The sequence below is a fragment of the Cervus canadensis genome, chromosome 12, assembly GCF_019320065.1.
Source record: "Cervus canadensis isolate Bull #8, Minnesota chromosome 12, ASM1932006v1, whole genome shotgun sequence".
Taxonomy (NCBI): Eukaryota; Metazoa; Chordata; class Mammalia; order Artiodactyla; family Cervidae; genus Cervus; species Cervus canadensis.
In genome coordinates this window covers 4,104,216-4,118,634 of record NC_057397.1, presented here as the reverse complement: position 1 = coordinate 4,118,634, position 14,419 = coordinate 4,104,216, and positions in this window count along the sequence as shown.

Genomic DNA, 14,419 nt, shown 5'->3' with positions numbered 1-14,419 from the left:
ACTAATGTAACAATTTATTATTGTATATCTCTTGGTTCTGTGGGCTGACTGGGCTGGCCCAGATGGTTCTGATGTGGACGCCCTTGGGACAGCAGGCAGATAGATGGTGGCCAGGGATGCAGTCCTCTGAAGTTTGGACGTCCAGGTTGACTCACTCCATGGCCCGAAGTGGTGCTGGCTATCGGCTTGGAGCTCAGCAGTGATTCTCAACCTGCATACCTGCACATGGCTTCTTTATGTTCCTTGGGCTTCTCACAGCTGGTGGATGGGTTTTGAGAATGTTCCATGAGAAAGAGTTCAAGACTTCTTATGCCCTAACTTTAGAAGGCCCACCAGGTCAGTTCTATTGATGAAGTTCAACCTTCTGTGTGTGAGGTAGAGGGGTGCATTCAAGGCAGACAAGGATGAAATGGTACAGCCTGTGCCTTTGGGAAGCTGAGAATTAATCATGAAAATAGACGTGTGATTTCATATCTGGGATTAACTGAGTCAAATGCTCTGATAAATCCCTTACTAGGTCTTGGTGGGGGCACTAAAGGAAAAAGCAATTTAGGAGGAAATCAGAGTGGGCTTCATAAAGAAGGTGTCAGCTCGCACAAGGGCAGGAAAGGGAAGTTACTGTTTGTCCTGGAGAGTGTGTGTTTGTGTGTGTGTGTTTATGTAGAGAGGAAAGAGATGAGGGAGAGTATTTGGCAATTCAAAAGTGAGAAAACAGCATAATGAAACAAACCAAACAGTCTGATGCATTCTGAGAACTGTAAACTACACAGCAGAAAACTCACAGAGGGCTGGATTGTACAGGGTGCTAATGTAAATCATCTGAAAGGATTCACTGAATAAGGAAGCTTAGCAACAAAGTCAAACTTTCTGCAGCACTTCTTAGATTTTATAATATGCTTTTATGTATTTTGAATTTGGGCCAATTTTGTGGGATGGTGGGCGAGCCAAGAGTATAAAATATTTCCCGAACTTTTTTTTTAAAAGGCAAATATGCAAGTAGGGCTGGCATTGTCTGGATGGTAATTTGGGAAATGTTGGTTTTGTGCAAAGAAGGTAGTATGGCAAATGAGGGGACTGCAGTAATTGGTGGAAGTTTGGCCCTTATCTTCAGGACTATTTACAAATATTTCCTGAACACCTACTACATCCTAGGCAATCTTCATGGCACTCGGGATCTCTCAGTGAACAAGGCAGGAAAAAGTCCCTGTCCCTGTGTAGCTTACCTTCTCCCTGAAAGAGACAGATGTTAAACAAGATAAATAGGAGTGATATACATCTCATATAATAAAATAATATATGAGATGGTTAGATAGCATCTCTGACTCAATGAACACGAATTTAAGCAAACTCCAGGAGACAATGGAGGACAGAAGAGCCTGTGTGTGCCACAGTCCACAGGGCTGCAAAGAGTGGGACACAACCTAGCAGCTGAACAACAGCTATACAGTGTATTAAATGGTGATAAACACCATAGATAAAAAATAAAACTGAGAGGGAGGAAAAGGGAGATGGGGATCTTATACCAGCTGGTCATTGAGAAATGACATGTGACTAAAGACTCAAAGGATGGTGCCCAGTTCTGAGAACCTTTCTGGAGGCAGAGGACTCTGGCACATTGAAGGAAGAGAAAGGGGACCAATAGGACCAGGTGGGGTGATTCTCGGGGAGGGTCCTAGAAGACGAGGTCCACTCAAGATAATCAGATTGTAGAGGGCCTGCAGGATCCCCAGGTCTTTTGCTTTTATCCTGAGTTAAAAGTGAAGCTCTTAGAGGGTTTTAACCAATGGAGTGATAAGATGGGCCTACTTGTAAAAGGACCTCTCCTGCTAATCTGTAGAAAATAGAACTAAAGGGGCAGAAGCAGAAACAGGGGACTCATTAGAAGGCTCTTGCATCAATCTGTGTGAACTGTCTCAGGGGCTCGTACCAGAGAGGGAGCAGAAGTGTCCGTGAGAACTGATTGGATTCTGGATATATTTTGAAGGTGGAGCCAATAAGATTGGCTGGTAGCTAGAATGTGGAATAAGAGAATCAGAAAGAGGAATCAAGATAATGATTTCAAGGTTTTGGGTTGAGCCACTGGAAAGGTGGAATTCCTGTACCTGCGCCCGGGAGACTTTCAGGAGAAACAAGTTTGAGGAAGAAGATTAGAAGTTAACTGTTATAGAAGTGAGTTCAGGGAACCTACAGACACCAAAGCAAGAACATGGTGCGATTGGATTAGCACCTGAGGAAAAACAAGCTATGCCACGGATGGATTAGAGAGGAAGGATGAATAGCAGGAGATGCTCCAGGAATAGGGGAAGCATGTCAGAAGCTGAAACAAAAATCCAGAAAACTGATGATAAACTGATCTAAAGCAGTAGATTGAGAACAGTCAGAGAGGTTTAGATTCAAAGAGGCAGGGACAAGGAAAGGAAGGAGAGAAAAATCAGTAAGTTTTCTTAAGTGGCCTAAAGTAGGGGAAGGGAGGTAAATACCAGAGTTGCTTACAGTTCAGGATGCAGTGTGGATGTGGCCCTTTTAAAAATTGGGAAAATAGAAGACGGAGTGGTTTGGTGGAAGAGGGTATTGATTCTGTGGGGAATCCGATGAACTTGAGCTGCCCCAGTAAACTCCATATGCAGATGTCCAGGCGCCTGCTGACTGATTTACAGCGCACTAAGTACCTCGTTTTCTCTAGGACTTCTGCAGTTTCCAGGGTCACGTGACTAGTTCCTGCTGATGGACTAGGGGCAGAAGTTATCTGTGTCACTTCCAGATGGGAGGATTTAAGAGCCATTGGGCAACCCTTCCTCTCACTAGCCCCCTGCCACAGAGACTAGAGGTCATGGGTTCAGAGTTCATGGCAGAGCATCCACCAGCCTGGGTCTCTGAGCGATGCTGTGGAGTTCTGTTTACCAATTTCTGCTGAACATGACTTGTGAATGAGAAATACATATTTGATGTATCTGAGTTGAGGGTCGACTTGTTACCACAGCATAACCTATGCTCTCCCTACTAATATGTTTGAACATATATACATATATATATATATATATATATATATATATATATAAAACCTCGGAGAAAGATGTTGGAATTTTACCAAGATAAATATGACAGTGAAGTCTGGGAATTGAACGGGATGATTTCATGAGAGACTATAAAGTGAGAACAAATGGAAAGACTCTGAAAGACGGCAATATTTAAACAGAAGAAAGATAAAGAGGAGCCATGAAGTCTGAGAAGGAGCTTTCAGACACATGGGAGAACTAAGAGAGTCATGGGAACCAAGACAGCAAAAACTTTAAGGAGAGAGAGGTCAGAAGTGTCAAATGCTTTGGGATTTATTTCAGTTCAATTCATTTCCTTTTTTTTTCTTTTTTCATTTTAAAAACATAGATAGACTGCCTCTGACATTCCAAGGAAGTAGAATAGGGATTATGAAGAGACCAGTGGATAGAATAATCTGTAGGTGATTAGATGACCTTTGTCTACAGCATTTTCTTAGAAAAGTGATGGAGGAAGAAGGAAGACTGAGACAGGTTGAAAGTAAATGGAAGGTTAGGAGGTGGAGCTCACCAGATGTGACTTTTTTAAGGCTCTTGATATAAAGAGAAAGACAGTAAGGTGGTAGTTTTGAATAACAAGAGGAAGAAAAAAAGTGATACACTCATTACATATTAGAGAGTATCTAACACCCCAATAATCCAATGATGGGAAAATTTATTCCTCATGCAGAAAACAAGGCTCAGAGAACAAGAGTACCTGTTTCTGCCATTTACTAGCATGAACTTGGGCAAATTTTCTCATCTGTAAGTTGAATAAATACCATCTTTCTCGTGTTTTGTTGTAAAGATTGAGTTATCAACTGTCCTGGTGGTTCCAGGATTGAAGGTTTTCCCAGAGCATGGGACTTTCCTTGCCAAAACCAGAACAGTTCCAGGCAAAGTAAGACATGTTGCTCATTTGATGGTTGAGTGGATTTTAAAATACTAAGGCACAGTGCCTGGCAAATAGTAAAGCTTAGCTACGACGACTGCTGATCTTCCGTGTGCATCAGTTTCTTTATCTGTACGTGGAAGATACTAGGACTTAACATAGTGGAGTTTTGTGGAGATTAAAAAGAAGATGCTTAATCAGCATATGTAAACACTCAGGGGTATTCATTATTGTGATGATGGTGATCATGATGATAGAGATAATGATGAAGAAACAGGCTGAAAAAAAGTTAAGCACAACTAATTAGTAAGAGAACTGGAGTGTGAAACCCAGTTGGCCCATCTCCAAGGCTCTTGATTTTCCTTTTGTGCCACGTTGTAAGCAAATGCAAGGGATTATTGTGTGGAGATATGGAATTCGAACTAAGCCTTAAAAGATGAATTGAGTTTGACATTTCCTCATTTGTTGATTTCATCAGCAAAAGTTTATCAAATACCGATCATGCATGGGACACTGTATGCGGTGAATATATATATATACGTATAACTAGAATTCAACAGATTATGGAAATTGGAAGGTCATAATGTCATCCTAGACAGAGAGACAGATGAACTTTGGTTTAAATACTTCTGCCCTTCTCCCAAGTCAATGTGAGTATTCACACATGTAAAGATCCTTGAGATGTTAAACCCACTCTACAAATCCCGAGAGGAGAGCTGACATCTAATTAGAATGTCTTCTTGTTTATTAGCTTTGAACCAAGCAAGAAGATTTCTCACACAGTCATCAAGCCTTGTCTCCGTGGTCATGTCAGCCCCACCTTCTTTCCAGCCTGGCACTACAGGTGATGTTCTAATTCTGTGCCAACAGCTAATAACACACCCAAAGAGGCTGCAGACAAATAAACACCACGTCTATCTTTAGCCTCTTTGCCATGGATTTTGGCAGATCTTTGCTCTGAAATTCAAGGGTAACCTCTGAGCTTTCCTTGAAGAATAAATACTCTTCTGAAACATTCCCTTAAAAATATAAACAGACAATAGATCCAGTATGGAATCTGAAGCTAATAAACCAGAGGCAAACAGCGAGCTCCCAATTAATGGATCCTTTGGTAACATATAGACCCCCCCTTTAGCAAATCTCCTTGTCCACAGAGGCAGTTTCGAGCGTGCAGGAGAGGAGGGGTGGGAAGCTTCATTCCCCAATCCTGGCTCTAAATGGATCACTGAGGAGGAGTTTAATTCATTGAAAATTCTTTCAAGGGTCAGTCTGTTTCAGGTAAGCCAGAGAAATAAAGGGAAACCCAGGAGGATCAACAATAAAATGGTGAGCAGGCAAACATCGGAAATTCTCCATAGAATGTACACCAGGAAGCTTGCAAGTGCAAACTGCATCCCATGGCTTGAGGAGAATCATGCATCAGGTTATCAGGCCCCTGCACTGAAATGAACCAGCTCGGGGCCTCCCAGTAGAGCTCCTGGCACAGTAGAACCTCTCACCCAACAGATAAGACCTGGAGTTTGAATGGCTTCCTCCAGAGTCTGGGAAGGACTCAGGAAAGACCTGTAACCCCAGGACCTGGATCCTTCCCAAGGTACCCAGAAGCAAAGACTCAAGACTCAGATGTGATTTGGTATTCTTAAATACCCCTGGGAGCTAGCCTAAAAAACCAAGGTTGATTGACAAGATCCTAAGAGAAAGAATAAACCACAAGTCAGGTATCAGGTTTCATCCACAAAATGTAATGAAAAGAGAGCACTTAGGAAGGCCACCAAAAAGTTCTGAGTAATTGCATTAATAAATCTAAGATGTCTGGGAATGAGGAGGGAAGGGGCCACACACCCTCAAACTCATTCATTCATTCATGCATCCTGTCTCTCATTTGTTGTAGTCACTTAATTGTTTTGTTGTTTTAGACAAACATAATTCAGTTGGTCAACTAATTCAGATAAACAGTGAGTCAGCCAACCTTTGAGTTCACTTTCAGTCATTCATTCTCTGGGCTTCCCAGGTGACCTTCCTGGTAAAGAACCCACCTGCCAATGCAGGAGATGTAAGAGATGCTGCAGGTGTGATCCCTGGGTCAGGAAGATCCCCTGGAGGAGGGTATGACAACTTATTCCAGTATTCTTGCCTGGAGAATCGCATGGAGAGAGGAACCTGGCAGGCTGCAGTCCACAGGGTCACAAAGAATCGGACATGACTGAAGGGACTTAGCACACACACATTCATTCTCTATTTCATTTATTCAGTCTTCAGTTGGCAATTTAGTCAGTATTGTCAATCATTTAGTCATCCATCCATCCAGCCACGTATTTATTCAACTAATTAATTCATTCACCCACGCTGAGTCTCAGGAAGTCTTTGACTCCATTCATTCATTCATCCAGTGAGTCCTTGCTTCTGCCAGTCAGTCATTAGGTCATTAATTAGCTATTTTTACTCATCCATTCACTAATTTATTCTGGCTTTCAAAACTAGTCACTAATTTGCTTTTATTCATGTATTTATTCATTTATTCATGGGTCTTTCAGCTCATCAGGCAGTTACTTAGTCAGGCAATCAGTTCCTTAGTCATAGAGAGCTTGTCCACCAGACCTGGAGAGAAGAGCTTCTAATCTATACCTTTCTTCAATTAAACTTAAATTTGCATGATCGTCCCAAAAGCTCAGACTATGGAGGATGGCTTTAAGTATAAATTTCCTCTCCTTGTTAAAAAATAATAATAATACATTTCAGAGCCTGATGTTGAAAATATCTTTGCCCAAATAGATTCATGAATTATAAGTCCCCTGAGGCCTGCTGCAGTGATTAAATGCATCCAGGATCCAAATGGTCCATGAGGAAGTCTACCCTGAGGGTCTAGGTACCCAGGGACCACTCTTCAGGATGGGGCTCCAGCACAGAATTTATCCGAGAATAGACACAACCTGTTTTTTTTTTTCTCCAATTATATCTCTCCTTGGTTTATTTAAAAAACAGGGAGAGATACATATTCACTTGAAAATGAAGAAAGGTTTGAACAAGAAAATAAAATTCAGCCGAAATGCGACCAACCAGAGTTAATAGTTTTTAACATGTTAGTGTATACATTTACATAATTATTTGTATGTGCATGCAAGCTAAGTCAATTCAGTCATTCCTGATTCTGTGACTCCATGGTCTGTAGCCCGCCAGGCTCCTCTGTCCATGGAATTTTCCAGGTAAGAAAGCTGGAGTGGGTTGCCATTTCTTACTCCAAGGGATTTTCCCCACCCACATCTCTTGTGTATCCTGCATTGGTAGATGGATTCTTTACCAGTGAGGCACCTGGGAAGCCCAATTATTTGTATACATTTTTACCAAAAAAATTTTTGTATAGTTTTTATTAATTAATTACAGGAAGACCTCAATGATGTTGAAAGTTTGCTTCCAGACTACCACAATGAAGTGAGTATCACATCAAGTGCATCACACAGAGTTTTTGGTTTCCCAGTGCATATAGAAGTCATGCTAACACCATCCTGTAGTCTATTAAGTGTGGTAGCTCAGATGGTAAAGAATCTGCCTTCAGAGCAGGAGACCGGGGTTCAATCCTGAGGTCAGAAAGATCCCCTGGAGAAGGGAACCGCTACCCATTCCAGTATTCTTGCCTGGAGAATCCCATGGACAGAGGAGCCTGGTGGGTTACAGTCCATGGGGCTTCTTCTTTCAGTATTATGTTTAAAAAATGTACATACCTTAATTTAAAAATACTTTATGACTAAGAAATGTTAACCAACATCTGGCCTTCAGCTAGTCTTAATCTTTTTGCATTAGTAACATCAAAGATGACTGATCACAAATCACTATAACAAATATAATAATTAAAAAATTAAATGAAATGAAAAAGTTTGAAATATCACGAGAATTATCCAGATGTGACAGAGAGACACAAAATGAGCCAATACTATTGAAAAAAATGGTGATGATAGACTTGCTTGACACTGGGTTGACAGAAACCTTCTATTTGTTTTTTTAAAAAGTGACTGTATTATTATAAAAGGAGGGAGTAATTCATATAGAAATTTTTGTATTTAAGAGAGTTTGTTTTATTGAGATAGCAGTTAAACTTTGTGATCACAATTGAAGTGAGTAATTTAAGAATTGATTTAGACTTGCTGTTTTAAGTTGAATTTTTACTAGATTTATGTACAGTACTTGAGCATTTATGATATCATAAGAATCATCATGCTTATGAGTTTAAGGTAATCTATTAGATTTATAATACTTGAATACTCGGGAAATTTTGTTTGTTAATTGGACAAAGTACTGAAAATAGAATGTATCAAGATTATAAAGACAATTGAAAATCCTTAAGTTTATAAATTAGATTAGGTATTAATCAAAGTCTCCTTATATGTGATTGTTAATTTTCACCAAGCTTTTACAAATAAAATAAGATTTATAAACTCAACTTAAAAGCTTGAGAAAGAACACAACTTTGTTTAATAAATTTAATAAACTCAGTGTTAAACCTTAAAACCAAAGTAACCTGTGAGCGATTTGTCACGTGCAAATAACCGTCCATTGAGAACACTAAAAAAAATACTCCATCTTATAGCCACATCAACAAAGTGGGGGTAGCGAGTAGCCTCTCCCGTCTTCCACAAGGACTACCCCTTCCCAAGGGGAATGTCATGGGCAGATGGCTGCCCTGCCATCCGGAAAGGTATCAGAGATGATGACCACATTTCCGGTTTGGGCATCCAGGCAGGTGGTTTTATCAATCACTGAAAGACACCAACATAACAAAAGATGAGCACAGTTAGTGCCGGGGGGATTTTGTGTTCATAGATTTGTGTGTCTGTCTCTTTGTTGTTGTTTAGTTGCTAAGCTGTGTCCCACTCTTTTGCCACCCCATGGACTGTAGCCTGCCAGGCTACTCTGTTCATTGGATATCCCAGAAAAGAACCCTGGAATGGGTTGCCTCCAGGGGATCCTCCCAACCCAGGGATCAAACCTGCATCTCCCTCATTGACAGATGGATTCTTTACCACTGAGCAACTGGGAAAAAAGTCTAAACTGTGGAGATGGAAGGACAAACTTCCACCTTCAGTTCAGTTGCTCAGTTGTGTCCGACTCTTTGTGACTACATGAACTGCAGCACGCCAGGCCTCCTTGTCCATCACCAACTCCCGGAGTTTACCCAAACTCATGTCCATTGAGTCGGTAATGCCATCCAACCATCTCATCCTCTGTTGTCCCCTTCTCCTCCTGCCCTCAATGTTTCCCAGCATCAGGGTCTTTTCGAATGAGTCAGCTCTTCACATCAGGTGGCCAAAGTACTGGCCTTTCAGCTTCAACATCAGTCCTTCCAATGAATACCCAGGGCTGATCTCCTTCAGGATGGACTGGTTGGATCTCCTTGCAGTCCAAGGGACTCTCAAGAGTCTTCTCCAACACCACGATTCAAAAGCATAAATTCTTTAGCGTTCAGCTTTCTTTATGGTCTAACTCTCATATCCATACATGCCCACTGGAAAAACCACAGCCTTGACTAGACGGACCTTTGTCGACAAAGTAATGTCTCTGCTTTTTAATATGCTATCTAGGTTGGTCATAACTTTCCTTCCAAGGAGTGTCTTTTCATTTCATGGTTGCAATCACCATCTGCAGTGATTTTGGAGCCCCCAAAAATAAAGTCAGCCATTGTTTCCACTGTCTCCCCATCTGTTTGCCATGAAGTGATGGGAACGGATGCCATGATCTTAGTTTTCTGAATGTTGAGCTTTAAGCCAAGTTTTTCACTCTCCTCTTTCACTTTCATCAAGAGGCTCTTTAGTTCTTCTTCACTGTCTGCCATATGGGTGGTGTCATCTGCATATCTGAGGTTATTGATATTTCTCCCAGCAATCTTGATTCCAGCTTGTGCTTCCTCCAGCCCAGCATTTCTCATGATGTACTTTGCATATAAGTTAAATAAGCAGGACTTCTGCCTTCATCTACCTTCAAAACATCAGAACCCAGCCCATTTCTGGTACTCATCATGTGTTCAGCAGAGATGCCAGCATAACAAAACATGAGCACAGTTACAGCCGGTGGGGAGGGTCTCAAATCTATGGACGGCTGGAGGGACCTCCACCCTGGACATTTCCCCCCATCTGCAAGCTAACCCTTTGTTAGGATGCAGGTTACAGGGACGTAAAACCCAGGGGAGTTTCTGTTCTCTAGAATTTCTCAGCTTTGGAGGCCTTTTAGTCCAAGTATTTCCGCTGATTATTCCCCAGTGTGCGTTCAGACAGTCCTCCGAGGGGCTTGTCACAGTGAAATTCCTGACCCCACTCTTACAAGGTCTGAGGTTACCTATCAGCAATAGGAGAGAAAAAAATGGCACTGTGGAAAATGTCTACTAGCTGACAGCACATTGTTTAAAGACTCCAGGCAGTGAGCTTGCCCATCTGTTGAGGGGAAAAAAAAAACAAAAACAAATCTCGAAACAGAAGGGCTGCCTTTTGTCCTTGAAGACTCAGTCTCACAGGCTCCAGGCCGGTGAGGGTGAGTCAGCTCATGGAGGCCCTGGACACGCCCGGTGAATGGGATTCAGAGAAGGGCAGGCAACTGGAAGCTACAGTCTTGCTCCAGAGCATCAAGCCTGCCAATCCTGTCTTCCTAAAACTCAGCTCTGAATTAACTGAGCCTCTGCTGGAAGCCTTCCTGGCTTCCTCTCCCAGGCTGACTGGTCAGTGGGTGCACCTAGTCAGAACTGAACGCTGTATTTAGGCATCACAAAGGGAACGTTGTTTATAGATGAAGACTTTCAGACTCAGAGGTTAAATAAATCACCCCGCCTCCACCGTGTTGTTAGTGAGTAGCCTCTCTGGGACTTGAACCCAGAGCTTCTCTGACAGATCCGAGGTCAATCCTCGGAACCCCTTAGCCAGGCAGTGTCTCCTGTCAACACTCCTTCCCCAAGCACGAGCAAAAAATGGTCCCCTACTTTATTTGTCCTTTGGTTTTTCTTCTCCGGAAAAACTCTGTTCCACTCTCTTTTCTCTATCTATGGAAACCTGACTCCTAATTCCAAACCTTTCCCTGTGTCTTGAGTTTGAATTTCAAAGCACTAATTAAGATTGCGTCATTTCCCTGGGCCGCAGACAATTTTGCCCCAAACTGTTCACCTGAGTCCCAGAAGATAAGTTGTTACTCTTGGTTTCTGTAAAAAGGGCCATCATTGCTTTTTTTCATCTGTTTCCCCAGATAACAAGGGCAAACGATGTCTTCCCTCACCCTTGGTAAATATATATATTTGTCCCCAATATAAGAAATACTAAGTACAATCAGCTGTCTCGTAGTTCAGTGTCCTTCCCATTCTCCTCTGCCCCGGTTCTTTCTCCAGTCTATTCACATATGTACCCATACATGCATGCCTGCACATGTCATTCTTCTGTCCATCCATCTGTTCATCTACACACTCACCATTTCCACTTCTTCCATAACTAGCTATAAACCACCAGTGCTTGACATTGACTTCATCTGTAGGAGAAATGACTTTCATATGAGCTGGGATAAGACCCTCCCCAACACAACCCATCCTCCCCCAAATTACAAGAGTTGCAGTATGTGACGTTTTTGACATGTATATTATGGACTTTTTTTTAATGTTTAGGCCGTATGACTTGTGGGATCTTATTTCCCTGACTAGGGATTGCACCCTGGCACCCTGCAGTGGAAACACAGAATCTTAACCACTGGACCACCAGGGAATTCCCAAGATTTATATATTATGAATGACAAGCATTGACAGGAGGAGCAAGATAGACTACTTCTTTATTTTGAATGTTTCCTCAGTATCATCAATATGGTAGCCTGGGTCCAGGGTCAAGAAGGAAGCCACGGAGGAGTCATCTCCATTTGCTCATGAGGTTTCCCTGTAGCCTCTCTAAGATGCTTCCATGTTGCCTTTCAAGCTGGTTCTAATTCTTTCCTATAAGCTCTGATAATAGCTATGAATTTCAGAGATTGTGAGTGTGGCTTCAATCATAGAGATTCAGCAGAGTCTATCAAAGAAGAAATTAAAAGTATGGAGTCCTTCCACAGACTTAGAGAATGAACTTATGGTTACCAGGTAGAAGGGTGAAGGGAAGGGATAGATAGGGAGTTTGGGATGGACATGTGAACACTGCTATATTTAAAATGTAACAAGGACCTACTGTATAGCTACTGTATACCTACTATATAGGGAACTCTGCTCAGTATTATTTGGAAGCCTAGATGGGAGAAATATTTGGGGGAGAGTAGATTCATGCATGTATAGGCCGAGTTGCTTTGCTGTCTGCCTGAAACTGTCACAATATTGCTAATCGGCTATACTCCAATATAAAACACAAAGTTAAAAAAAAAAAAAGAAGAGTATGGTGTCCTTAACATAAAAGTGTTCTTATACCATGTTCTGGGATTGATCTTTAGCCCATTACCTCACTCATTCATTTATTCTTTCAACAAACAACCTATTGAATACTTATAAGGCATGATCATATGAACTGAGGGGATAGTAATGAACAAAATAGCAGTGCAATCCTCCAGCAGCCTCTAACACAGATTGGAAGGAAAGGATGAACCCGAGCCTAGAATGATGAGGCTGTGATGAGGTGTAAGTGAAGAGCTGACGAGGACACAGCGAGGGACAGGCACACGAGCTGAATCCTAAAGGAGCGAGCACCATGGGGCTGGTGAGGGAGGAGGTGGAACCTTCCTGGAAGTGGGGAAACAATGAGCAAGTTTGGAGGCTGGAGGAAGAACAGGCTCTTGGGGAACTTCCAGGTGTGAAACTGAAAAGGGCCATGAGCTGAGCTGGAGGAGTTTGTCAAAGGCCACAGTGTGATGAGCATTGGCTGGCCTCCTTCGGACTTTATCCTGAAGATGATCAAGGTCTCTTACAGTATTTCCAAGGAGAATTGAGGCAGTTTCCAAGGTCAATACCGTTAAAAGAAGCTTCATTGGTGTTATCCCAGATCCTGAGACTTTAAGAGCACACACAAATAGAATTTTTCTCAGTGTGAGGGAACCCTAGAGAATCACAGGTTAGCTAAAGAGCAACATCAGACACCACCACCCCCCCGCCCCCCAAAATAATAGCTGCAGAGGAAGGCTCTGCAGAGTTGAGAATCTCCTGTGACCACATTAAGCACCACTATTCCAACAAGAGGGGCTCCCCTGGTAGCTCAGACAGTAAAAAATCCGCCTACCATTCAGGAGACCCAGGTTTGAGCCCTGGGTTGGGAAGATCCCCTGGAGAAGGAAATGGCTACCCACTCCCATGGAATTCTTGTCTGCAGAATTCCATGGACAGAGGAGCCTGGTGGACTACAGTCCATGGGGTTGCAAAGAGTCCGACAAGGCTGAGCAACTAACCCTTTACTCTTACTTACACCCATTCCAACAGGAACATTCCTTTCACAAACATACAGTCATGCCTCCCTTGAGCCCAGCATCATAAGAACTGCTATTAGAGACAAAAAAAATAATAAAAGGAAGAAGAAGCACTTATGATATAGCCCCTACCCTTTGTGAACAAACAAATGCATCATTATTTTCATCAAACATTGGTATTTCTTTAGGTCACCTATTCTGTGCCTCTTCTCCATTCTCTGTCAATTCTCCACTGTTCAATTAATTTTGTTGTCTGATTCCAGGCATCTCTGCAGCTGCTGATTGCAGCCAGAACCACTTAAGCACTTGAGCCTCCTCAGATCCTACAGGCTGCTCAGAGCTCTCATTTTTTAGTGATCTTTCAGTTGAAAAGATGTCTCCAAGCACACTGAAACACCAAGGCACTAATAGGGTAATGGTTGGGGGTGTTTGGAGGATTTACAACACATTCTCTCAAGGCTTCAAGCTCCATCGACTGGGAAAATGGATTACAACCATCCATTTGCCAAGTGTCTCCATCCGGGAACGTTGTGATAATCTTCATTTCAGCATCTTGATCATTTTCTCAAGTTTCGTCTTTTCTAACAATTATTTTTCTTTTTTCCCTCAAGCACCTTCACTGTGTTTGGGTCCAGAGGTCTGACATCTTTTATTGGTCCCCCTTTGTAGTCTTTAGGCTTTCCAGGTGGTGCAGTGCTAAAGAGTCTGCCTGCCAATGCAGGAGACAGACGCAGGAGACGCTGGCTTGATCTCTGGGTCAGGAAGATCCCCTGGAGTAGGAAATGGCAACCCACTCCAGTATTCTTGCCTGGAGAATTCCATGGACAGAGGAGCCTGGCGGGCTACAGTCCACGGGGTCTCGAAGAGTCAGACACTACTGAAGATGCACACGTTGTGACTTTTCAGTTCCTGATTGCTGTCTTTTCTGATGCCCCTTTACATTTCAGTCCTTGGAGTTAAGCCATGTTTATTGAGCTGTTAGGATCTCCCAGGCAGTCTTCTAGGCGCTGGGGCCACAGTGTGAAGCAGAAAGTCACAACATATGCTCTCATGCAGCTTCCAGTCTACTCTGAGCAGGTAGACAGTAAAGAAGTAAATAAATAAT